The sequence below is a fragment of the Triticum aestivum genome, chromosome 2A (genome assembly GCF_018294505.1).
Source record: "Triticum aestivum cultivar Chinese Spring chromosome 2A, IWGSC CS RefSeq v2.1, whole genome shotgun sequence".
Taxonomy (NCBI): Eukaryota; Viridiplantae; Streptophyta; class Magnoliopsida; order Poales; family Poaceae; genus Triticum; species Triticum aestivum.
The window spans coordinates 77,569,171-77,581,622 of NC_057797.1; positions in this window are offsets into that span (position 1 = coordinate 77,569,171).

Below are 12,452 nucleotides of genomic sequence, written 5' to 3' on the forward strand. Positions count from 1 at the left end.
ATCACATAAGCCTTGCAAGCATTGCAACTAATGAGTTAGTTGTGAGATGATGTATTATGGAACGAGTAAAGAGACTTGCCGGTAACGAGATTGAACTAGGTATTGGATAACGACGATCGAATCTCGGGCAAGTAACATACCGATGACAAAGGGAACAACGTATGTTGTTATGCGGTCTGATCGATAAAGATCTTCGTAGAATATGTAGGAGCCAATATGAGCATCCAGGTTCCGCTATTGGTTATTGACCGGAGACGTGTCTCGGTCATGTCTACATTGTTCTCGAACCCGTAGGGTCCGCACGCTTAAGGTTTCGATGACAGTTATATTATGAGTTTATGAGTTTTGATGTACCGAAGTTAGTTCGGAGTCCCGGATGTGATCACGGACATGACGAGGAGTCTCGAAATGGTCGAGACATAAAGATTGATATATTGGACGGCTATATTCGGACACCGGAAGTGTTTCGGGTGATTTCGGAGAAAACCGGAGAGCCGGAGGGTTACCGGAACCCCCCCCCCCCCCCCCCCCCCCCCCCGGGGAGAAGCAATGGGCCATATGGGCCTTAGTGGAAAGAGAGAGGGGCAGCCAAAGGTGGGACGCGCGCCTCCTCCCCCCTTGGTCCGAATTGGACTAGGAGAGGGGGGCGGCGCCCCCCTTTCCCTCTCCCTCCCCACTTCTTTCCCCCTCCTAGTAGGAGTCCTACTCCTACTAGGAGGAGGACTCCTCCTTGGCGCGCCTATAGGGCCGGCCGGCCTCCTCCCCTTGCTCCTTTATATATGGGGGCAGGGGTCACCCCTAGAGACACAAGTTGATCCACGTGATCATGTTCTTAGTCGTGTGCGGTGCTCCCTTCCACCATAGTCCTCGATAATATTGTAGCGGTGCTTAGGCGAAGCCCTGCGACGGTAATACATCAAGATCATCACCACGCCGTCGTGCTGACGGAACTCTTCCCCGACACTTTGCTGGATCGGAGTCCGGGGATCATCATCGAGCTGAACGTGTGCTAGAACTCGGAGGTGCCGTAGTTTCGGTGCTTGATCGGTCGGGCCGTGAAGACGTACGACTACATCAACCAAGTTAACGCTTCCGTTGTCGATCTACAAGGGTACGTAGATCACACTCTCCCCCTCTCGTTGCTATGCATCACCATGATCTTTCGTGTGCGTAGGATTTTTTTTGAAATTACTACGAAACCCTACAGTAGAACCGTTAGGAAGACTTGGGGAAAGTCTTGTTGAACTTGCTGTAAAAAACAGAAACTTTAGCACTCACGAGAACTGCTATCATTTTTATTTGGAAAGTGCTATTTAGTTAATTCTTTTTGCAGATGATTAATAGATAAATTCCTCACGTCTAGCAATTTATTTTAGAATTTTTGGGGTTCCAGATCTTGCGCTAGCTACAGATTACTACAGACTGTTCTGTTTTTGAAAGATTCTGTTTTTCGTGTGTTGTTTGCTTATTTTAATGAATCTATGGCTAGTAAAATAGTTTATAAACCATAGACAAGTTGTAATACAGTAGGTATAACACCAATATAAATAAATAATGATATCATTACAGTACCTTGAAGTGATATTTTGTTTTCTTTCGCTAACGGAGCTCACGAGATTTTCTACTTTAAGTTTTGTGTTGTGAAGTTTTCAAGTTTTGGGTAAAGATTTGATGGATTATGGAACAAGGAGTGGAAAGAGCCTAAGCTTGGGGAAGCCCATGGCACCCCCAAGATAATCTAAGGACACCTAAAAGCCAAAGCTTGTGGATGCCCCGGAAGGCATCCCCTCTTCGTCTACTTCTATCGGTAACTTTACTTGGAGCTATATTTTTATTCGCCACATGATATGTGTTTTGCTTGGAGCGTCTTGTATGATTTGAGTCTTTGCTTGTTAGTTTACCACAATCATCCTTGCTGTACACACCTTTTGATAGAGCCATACATGATTTGGAATTTGTTAGAATACTCTATGTGCTTCGCTTATATCTTTTGAGTTATATAATTTTGCTCTAGTACTTCACTTATATCTTTTAGAGCACGGTGGTGGATTTGTTTTACAGAAACTATTGATCTCTCATGCATCACTTAGATTATTTTGAGAGTCTTAATAGCATGGTAATTTGCTTAAAATCCTAATATGCTTGGTATACAAGATTAATAATAAAACTTTCTTATGAGTGTGTTGAATACTATGATAAGTTTGATACTTGATAATTGTTTTGAGATATAAAGATGGTGATATTAAAGTTGTGCTAGTTGAGTAGTTGTAAATTTGAGAAATACTTGTGTTGAAGCTTGTGATTCCCGTAGCATGCATGTATGGTGAACCGTTATGTGATGAAGTCGGAGCATGATTTATTTTTTGATTGCCTTCCTTATGAGTGGTGGTTGGGGACGAGCGATGGTCTTTTCCTACCAATCTATCCCCCTAGGAGCATGCACGTAATACTTTGCTTTGATAACTTGTAGATTTTTGCAATAAGTATATGAGTTCTTTATGACTAATGTTGAGTCCATGGATTATACGCACTCTCACCCTTCCACCTTTGCTAGCCTCTCTAATACCGTGCACCTTTCGCCGGTATCATATACCCACCATATACCTTCCTCAAAACAGCCACCATACCTACCTATTATGGCATTTCCATAGCCATTCCGAGATATATTGCCATGCAATTTTCCACCGTTCTGTTTATTATGACACACTCCATCATTGTCATATTGCTTAGCATGACCATGTAGTTGACATTGTATTTGTGGCAAAGCCACCATTCATAATTCTTTCATATGTGTCACTCATGAGTCATTGCATATCCCAGTACACCGCCGGAGGCATTCATATAGAGTCATATTTTGTTCTAAGTATCGATTTGTAATTGTTGAGTTGTAAGAAAAATAAAAGTGTGATGATCATCATTATTAGAGCATTTTCCCAGTGAGGAAAGGATGATGGAGACTATGATTCCCCCACAAGTCGGGATGAGACTCCGGACGAAAGAAAAGATTCCATAAAAAATAAAAAAAGAGAAAAGGCCCAAATAAGAAAATGAGAGAAAAAGAGAGAAGGGACAATGTTACTATCCTTTTACCACACTTGTGCTTAAAAGTAGCACCATGATCTTCATAGTAGAGATTCTCTCATGTTATCACTTTCATATACTAGTGGGAATCTTTCATTATAAAACTTGGCTTGTATATTCCAATGATGGGCTTCCTCAAATTGCCTTAGGTCTTCATGAGCAAGCAAGTTGGATGCACACCCACTTAGTTTCTTTTTGAGCTTTCATATACTTATAGCTCTAGTGCATCCGTTGCATGGCAATCCCTACTCACTCACATTGATATCTATTGATGGGCATCTTCATAGCCCATTGATACGCCTAGTTGATGTGAGACTATCTTCTGCCCTTTTGTCTTCTCCACAACCACCACTCTATTCCACCTATAGTGCTATATCCATGGCTCACGCTCATGTATTGCATGAAGATTGAAAAAGTTTTGAGAATGTCAAAAGTATGAAACAATTGCTTGCCTTGTCATCGGGGTTGTGCATGATTTAAATATTTTGTGTGGTGAAGATAGAGCATAGCCAGACTATATGATTTTGTGGGGATAACTTTCTTTAGCCATGTTATTTTGAGAAGACATAATTGCTTAGTTAGTATGCTTGAAGTATTATTATTTTTATGTCAATATGACCTTTTGTCTTGAATCTTTCGGATCTGAATATTCATACCACAATTAAGAAAAATTACATTAAAATTATGCCAAGTAGCACTCCACATCAAAAATTCTTTTTTATCATTTACCTACTCGAGGACGAGCAGGAATTAAGCTTGGGGATGCTTGATACGTCTCCAACGTATCTATAATTTTTGATTGCTCCATGCTATATTATCTACTGTTTTGGACATTATTGGGCTTTATTATCCACTTTTATACTCCCCCTGTTCCTAAATATAGGGTGTATAGTTTTTGGCACGGAAATTAAAGAACGCATGTGGAGGGAAAATTTCACAAGTTTTGGGCGAGATTACACCTGACTAATTGACATGAGAAAATAGAGGAGCTTGCCTGGTATAATAAAATGTAATCAAATCCCTAATAAAATTATCCAAATGAGTGGTGCAACATGATACACCTTATATTTCGGATTTTTTTCTCAGAAAACTATACACCTTATATCAAGGAACGGAGGGAGTATTATTTTTGGGACTAACCTATTAACCGGAGGCCCAGCCCAGAAATGCTGTTTTTTGCCTGTTTTAGGGTTTCGAAGAAAAGGAATATCAAACGGAGTCCAAAAGGAATGAAATCTTCGGGAACGTGATTTTCTCAACGAATAAGACGAGAGAGACTTGGACCCTACGTCAAGAAATAAAACAGGAGGCCACGAGGTAGGGGGCGCGCCTCCCTACCCTAGGCGCGCCCTCCACCCTCGTGGGCCCCCTGTTGCTGCACCGACATACTCCTTCCTCCTCTATATATCCACGTACCCCCAAATGATCATAACAGGAGCCAAAATCCTAATTCCATAGTCGTAACTTTCTTATCCACAAGATCCCATCTTGGGGCCTGTTCCGGAGCTCCGCCGGAGGGGGCATCGATCACGGAGGGCTTCTACATCAACACCATAGCCTATCCGATGAAGTGTGAGTAGTTTATCTCAGACCTACGGGTCCATAGTTAGTAGCTAGATGGCTTCTTCTCTCTTTTTGGAACTCAATACAATGTTCTCCCCCTCTCTTGTGGAGATCTATTTAATGTAATCTTCTTTTTGTGGTGTGTTTGTTGAGACCGATGAATTGTGGGTTTATGATCAAGTCTATCTATGAATAATATTTGAATCTTCTCTGAATTCTTTTATGTATGATTGGTTATCTTTACAAGTCTCTTCGAATTATCAGTTTGGTTTGGCCTACTAGATTGATCTTTCTTGCAATGGGAGAAGTGCTTAGCTTTGGGTTCAATCTTGCGGTGTCCTTTCCCGGTGACAGTAAGGGCAACAAGGCACGCATTGTATTGTTGCCATCGAGGATAACAAGATGGGGTTTTCTTCATATTGCATGAGTCGATCCCTCTACATCATGTCATATTTCTTAAGGCCTTACTCTATTTTGTTGGGGAACGTAGCAGAATTTTAAAATTTTCTATGCATCACCAAGATCAATCTATGGAGTCATCTAGCAACGAGGGAGAGGAGAGTTCATCTACATACCCTTGTAGATCGCGAGCGGAAGCGTTCAAGAGAACGGGGTTGATGGAGTCGTACTCGTCGTGATCCAAATCACCGATGACCTAGCGCCGAACGGACGGCACCTCCGTGTTCAACACATGTACGGTTGGGAAGACGTCTCCTCCAACTTGATCCAGCAAGGGGGAAGGAGAGGTTGATGGAGATCTGGCAGCACGACGGTGTGGTGGTGGAAGCAACGGTGATCTCGGCAGGGCTTCGCCAAGCTCAGGGAGAGGGAGGAGTGTCACGGGAGGGAGAGGGAGGCGCTAGGGGCTAGGGTGCGGCAGCCCTCCCTCCCACCCACTATATATAGGACCCCTAGGGGGGCGCCGGCCCTAGGAGATGGGATCTCCAAGGGGGCGGCGGCCAAGGGGGGTGGAGTGCCCCCCAAGCCAAGTGGGGCGCCCCCCACGCCTAGGGTTTCCAACCCTAGGCGCGGGGGGAGGCCCAAGGGGGGCGCACCAGCCCACTAGGGGCTGGTTCCCCTCCCACTTTATCCCATGGGGCCCTCCGGGATAGGTGGCCCCACCCGGTGGACCCCCGGGACCCTTCCGGTGGTCCCGGTACAATACCGATTACCCCCGAAACTTTCCCTATGGCCGAAACTTGACTTCCTATATATAAATCTTCACCTCCGGACCATTCTGGAACTCCTCGTGACATCCGGGATCTCATTCGGGACTCCGAACAACTTTCGGGTTACCGTATACTAATATCTCAACAACCCTAGCGTCACCGAACCTTAAGTGTGTAGACCCTACGGGTTCGGGAGACACGCAGACATGACCGAGACGACTCTTCGGTCAATAACCAACAGCGGGATCTGGATACCCATCTTGGCTCCCACATGCTCCACGATGATCTCATCGTAAGAACCACGATGTCGAGGATTCGATCAATCCCGTATACAATTCCCTTTGTCAATCGGTACATTACTTGCCCGAGACTCGATCGTCGGTATCCCAATACCTTGTTCAATCTCGTTACCGGCAAGTCACTTTACTCGTACCATAATGCATGATCCCGTGATCAACCACTTGGTCACATTGAGCTCATTATGATGATGCATTACTGAGTGGGCCCAGAGATACCTCTCCGTCATACGGAGTGACAAATCCCAGTCTCGATTCGTGCCAACCAAACAGACACTTTCGGAGATACCCGTAGTGCACCTTTATAGTCACCCAGTTATGTTGTGACGTTTGGTACACCCAAAGCACTCCTACGGTATCCAGGAGTTGCACAATCTCATGGTCTAAGGAAATGATACTTGACATTCGGAAAAGCTCTAGCAAACGAACTACATGATCTTTAAGCTATGCTTAGGATTGGGTCTTGTCCATCACATCATTCTCCTAATGATGTGATCCCGTTATCAATGACATCCAATGTCCATAGTCAGGAAACCATGACTATCTTTTGATCAACGAGCTAGTCAACTAGAGGCTCACTAGGGACGTGTTGTGGTCTATGTATTCACACATGTATTACGATTTCCGGATAACACAATTATAGCATGAATAATAGACAATTATCATGATCAAAGAAATACAATAATAACCATTTTATTATTGCCTCTAGGGCATATTTCCAACAGTTTTTAACTTAATACTCTAGATGCATGCTGGATAGCGGTCGATGAGTGGAGTAATAGTAGTAGATGCAGGCAGGAGTCGGTCTACTTGTCTCGGACGTGATGCCTATATACATGATCATACCTAGATATTATCATAACTATGCTCAGTTCTGTCAATTGCTCAACAGTAATTTGTTCACCCACCGTAGAATACTTATGCTCTTGAGAGAAGCCACTAGTGAAACCTATGGCCCCAGGGTCTATCTTTATCATATTGATCTCCTACTACTTAGTTATTCCTTTGCTATTTACTTTGTCTTTATTTTATTTTGCATCTTTTATCATAAAAATACCAAAAATATTATTTTATCATATCTATCAGATCTCACTCTCGTAAGTGGCCCTATAGGGATTGACAACCCCTATTTGTGTTGGTTGCGACGATTTATTTGTTTTGTGCAGGTGCGAGGGACTCGCGCGTAGCCTCCTACTGGATTGATACCTTGGTTCTCAAAAACTGAGGGAAATACTTACGTTACTTTGCTGCATCATCCCTTCCTCTTTGAGGAAAACCAACGCAGTGCTCAAGAGGTAGCAAGGCGTTGTCCGTTCAACGCTTGATCGAATCTTCTGTGATTTGAATCACCGCAAATACGACTCCATCAACCGCGTTCTTGTAACACTTCCGCTTAGTGATCTTCATGGGTATGAAGATGCACTCCCTCTCTCTCGTTGCTAGCATCTTCTAGATTGATCTTGGTGACACGTAGGAAAATTTTGAATTATTACTACGTTCCCCAACAGTGGCATCATGAGCTAGGTATATTCGTAGATTCTATGCACGAGTAGAACACAAAGTAGTTGTGGGCGATGATTTGTTCAATTTGCTTACCGTTACTAGTATTTTCTTGATTCGACGGCATTGTAGGAAGAAGCGGGCCGGACCGACCTTACACGTACGCTTACGTGAGACTGGTTCCACTGACTGACATGCACTTGATGCATAAGGTGGCTAGCGGGTGTCTGTCTCTCCCACTTTAGTCGGATTGGATTCGATGAAAAGGGTCCTTATGAAGGGTAAATAGCAATTGGCATATCACCGTTGTGGCTTTTGCGTAGGTAAGAAATGGTCTTGCTAGAAACCCATAGCAGCCACGTAAAACATGCAACAACAATTAGAGGACGTATAACTTATTTTTTGCAGGGTATGCTATGTGATGTGATATGGCCAAAAGGATGTGATGAATGATATATGTGATGTATGAGATTGATCATGTTCTTGTAATAGGAATCACGACTTGCATGTCGATGAGTATGACAACCGGCAGGAGCCATAGGAGTTGTCTTAATTTATTGTATGACTTGCGTGTCAATGAAAACGCCATGTAATTACTTTACTTTATTGCTAACCGTTAGCCATAGTAGTAGAAGTAATAGTTGGCAAGACAACTTCATGAAGACACGATGATGGAGATCATGGTGTCATGCCGGTGACGATGGTGATCATGCCATGCCTCAAAGATGGAGATCAAAGGCGCATGATGATATTGGCCATATCATGTCACTTTATGATTTGCATGTGATGTTTGTCATGTTTACATCTTATTTTCTTAGAACGACGGTAGCATAAATAAGATGATCCCTCACTAAAATTTCAAGAAAAGTGTTCCCCCTAACTGTGCACCATTGCGAAGGTTCGTTGTTTTGAAGCACCACGTGATGATCGGGTGTGATAGATTCTAACGTTCACATACAACGGGTGTAAGCCAGATTTACACATGCAAAACACTTAGATTGACTTGATGAGCCTAGCATGTACAGACATGGCCTCGGAACACGAGAGACCGAAAGGTCGAACATGAGTCGTATAGTAGATATGATCAACATGAAGATGTTCACGGTTGATGACTAGTCCGTCTCACGTGATGATCAAACACGGCCTAGTCGATTCGGATCATGTATCACTTAGATGACTAGAGGGATGTCTATCTGAGTGGGAGTTCATTAAATAATTTGATTAGATGAACTTAATTAGCATGAACTTAGTCTAAAATGTCTTTACAATATGTCTTGTAGATCAAATGGCCCACGCTAATGTTGCCCTCAACGTCAACGTGTTCCTAGAGAAAACCAAATTGAAAGACTTGAGGATCATCCTCATAGCTGCCAAGAAAGCATATGTCCTTGAAGCACCGCTAGGTGACGCACCCATTTTCCTAGCAACTCAAGACGTTATGAACGCCTGGCAGTCGCATAGTGATGATTACTCCCTGGTTCAGTGCGGCATGCTTTACAGCTTTGAACTGGGGCTCCAAAAGCGTTTTGAGCAGCACGGAGCATATGAGATGTTCCAAGAGATGAAAATGGTTTTCCAAGCTCATGCCCGGGTCGAGATATATGAAGTCTTTGACAAGTTCTACAGTTGTAAGATGGAGGAAAACAGTTCTGTCAGCGAGCATATACTCAAAATGTCTGGGTTGCACAGCCGCTTGTCTCAGCTGGGAGTTAATCTTCCAGATGACTCGGTCATTGACAGGATCCTCCAGTCGCTTCCACCTAGCTACAAGAGCTTTGTGATGAACTACAATATGCAAGGGATAGAGAAGTTCATTCCTGAGTTATATTCAATGCTGAAATCAGCAGAGGTGGAAATCAAAAAGGAACATCAAGTGTTGATGGTGAATAAAACCAATAGTTTCAAGAAAGGCAAGGGTAAGAATAACTTCAAGAAGGACGGAAAGGGAGTTGCCACGCTGATGTATACTACACAACCTTCTTCTTGTAGACGTTCTTGGGCCTCCAAGTGCAGAGGTTTGTAGGACAATAGCAAATTTCCCTCAAGTGGATGACCTAAGGTTTCTCAATCCATAGGAGGCATAGGATGAAGATGGTCTCTCTCAACCAACCCTGCAACCAAATAACAAAGAGTCTCTTGTGTCCCCAACACACCCAATACAATGGTAAATTGTATAGGTGCACTAGTTCGGTGAAGAGATGGTGATACAAGTGCAATATGGATAGTAGATAATAGTTTTTCTAATATGAAAATATAAAAACAGCAAGGTAACTAATGGTAAAAGTGAGCACAAACGGTATTGCAATGCGTTGAAACAAGGCCTAGGGTTCATACTTTCACTAGTGCAAGTTCCCTCAACAATAATAATATAATTGGATCATATAGCTATCCGTCAACATGCAACAAAGAGTCACTACAAAGTCACTAATAGTAGAGAACAAACGAAGAGATTATGGTAGGGTACGAAACCACCTCAAAGTTATTCTTTCCAATCAATCCGTTGGGCTATTCCTATAAGTGTCACAAACAGCCCTAGAGTTCGTACTAGAATAACACCTTAAGACACAAATCAACCAAAACCCTAATGTCACCTAGATACTCCAATGTCACCTCAAGTATCCGTGGGTATGATTATACGATATGCATCACACAATCTCAGATTCATCTATTCAACCAACACATAGAACCTCAAAGAGTGCCCCAAAGTTTCTACCGGAGAGTCAAGACGAAAACATGTGCCAACCCCTATGCATAGGTTCACGGGTGGAACCCGCAAGTTGATCACAAAAACATACATCAAGTGGATCAATAGAATACCCCATTGTCACCACGGGTATCCCACGCAAGACATACATCAAGTGTTCTCAAATCCTTAAAGACTCAATCCGATAAGATAACTTTGAAGAGAAAACTCAATTCATTACAAGAGAGTAGAGGGGGAGAAACATCATAGGATCCAAATATAATAGCAAAGCTCACGATACATCAAGATCGTAACACCTCAAGAACACGAGAGAGAGAGATCAAACACATAGCTACTGGTACATACCCTTAGCCCCAAGGGATAACTACTCCCTCCTCATCATGGAGAGCACCGGGATGATGAAGATGGCCACCGGAGAGGGATTCCCCCTCCGGCAGGGTGCCGGAATGGGTCTAGATTGGTTTTCGGTGGCTACGGAGGCTTCTGGCGGCGGAACTCCTGATCTATTGCGCCCCCCGAAGTTTTTATGGTATATGGGTATATATGGGAGGAAGAAGTACGTCGGTGGACCTCCGGGCTGTCCACGAGGCAGGGGGCACGCCCAGGGGGGTAGGCGTGCCCCCCACCCTCGTGGGCAGCCCGGGACTCTCATGGTCCAACTCCAATACTACGTGGGCTTCTTCTGGTCCAAAAATAAGTTCCGTGAAGTTTCAGGTCAATTGGACTCTGTTTGATTTTCCTTTTCTGTGATACTCTAAAACAAGGAAAAAACAAAAACTGGCACTGGGCTCTGGGTTAATAGGTTAGTCCCAAAAATAATATAAAAGTGTATAATAAAGCCCATAAACATCCAAAACAGATAATATAATAGCATGGAACAATCAAAAATTATAGATACGTCGGAGACGTATAGCACGCCCGGTAAATCAGTTGCCGGGAAGAAGCCAAAGAATGGACCCAAGCCCGAGACTCAGTGCTTTTATTGCAAGGGAAATGGTCACTAGAAGCGGAACTGCCCCAAGTACTTAGCGGATAAGAAGGCTGGCAACGCCAAAGGTATATGTGATATACATGTTATTGATGTGTACCTTACCAGCGCTCGTAGTACCTCCTGGGTATTTGATACCGGTGCGGTTTCTCATATTTGTAACTCAAAACAGGAGCTACGGAATAAGTGGAGACTGGCAAAGGACGAGGTGACGATGCGCGTCGGGAATGGTTCCAAGGTCGATGTGATCGCCGTCGGCACGCTACCTCTACATCTACCTAGGGGATTAGTTTTAAACCTCAATAATTGTTATTTAGTGCCAACTTTGAGCATGAACATTGTATCTGGATATCATTTAATGCGAGATGACTACTCATTTAAATCCGAGAATAATGGTTGTTCCATTTATATGAGAGATATGTTTTATGGTCATTCCCCGCTGGTCAATGGTTTATTTTTGTTTAATCTCGAACGTGATGTTACACATATTCATAGTGTGAATTCCAAAAGATGTAAGGTTTATAATGCTAGTCCCACATACTTGTGGCCTGCCACCTTGGTCACATTGGTGTCAAACGCATGAAGAAACTGTTGGGGAACGTAGCAATAATTCAAAATTTTCCTGCGTGTCACCAAGATCAATCTATGGAGTCATCTAGCAACGAGGGAGGAGTGGATCTACATACCCTTGTAGATCGCGCGCGGAAGCGTTCAAGAGAACGGGGTTGATGGAGTCGTACTCGTCGTGATCCAAATCACCGATGATCCTAGCGCCGAACGGACGGCACCTCCGCGTTCAACACACGTACGGAGCAGCGACATCTCCTCCTTCTTGATCCAGCAAGGGGGGAGGAGAGGTTGATGGAGATCCAGCAGCACGACGGCGTGGTGGTGGAAGTAGCGGGATTCCAACAGGGCTTCGCCAAGCGATGCGGGAGGAGGGAGATGTGTCATGGGAGGGAGAGGGAGGCGCCAGGGCTTAGGTATGGTTGCCCTCCCTTTCCCCCACTATATATAGGGCCAAGGGAGAGGGGGGGGGCGCAGCCTTGGCCCTTCCTCCAAGGAAGGGTGCGGCCAAGGGAGGAGTCCCTCCTCCCCAAGGCACCTCGGAGGTGCCTTCCCCTTTTAGGACTCTTCCTTTCCCTCTTCTC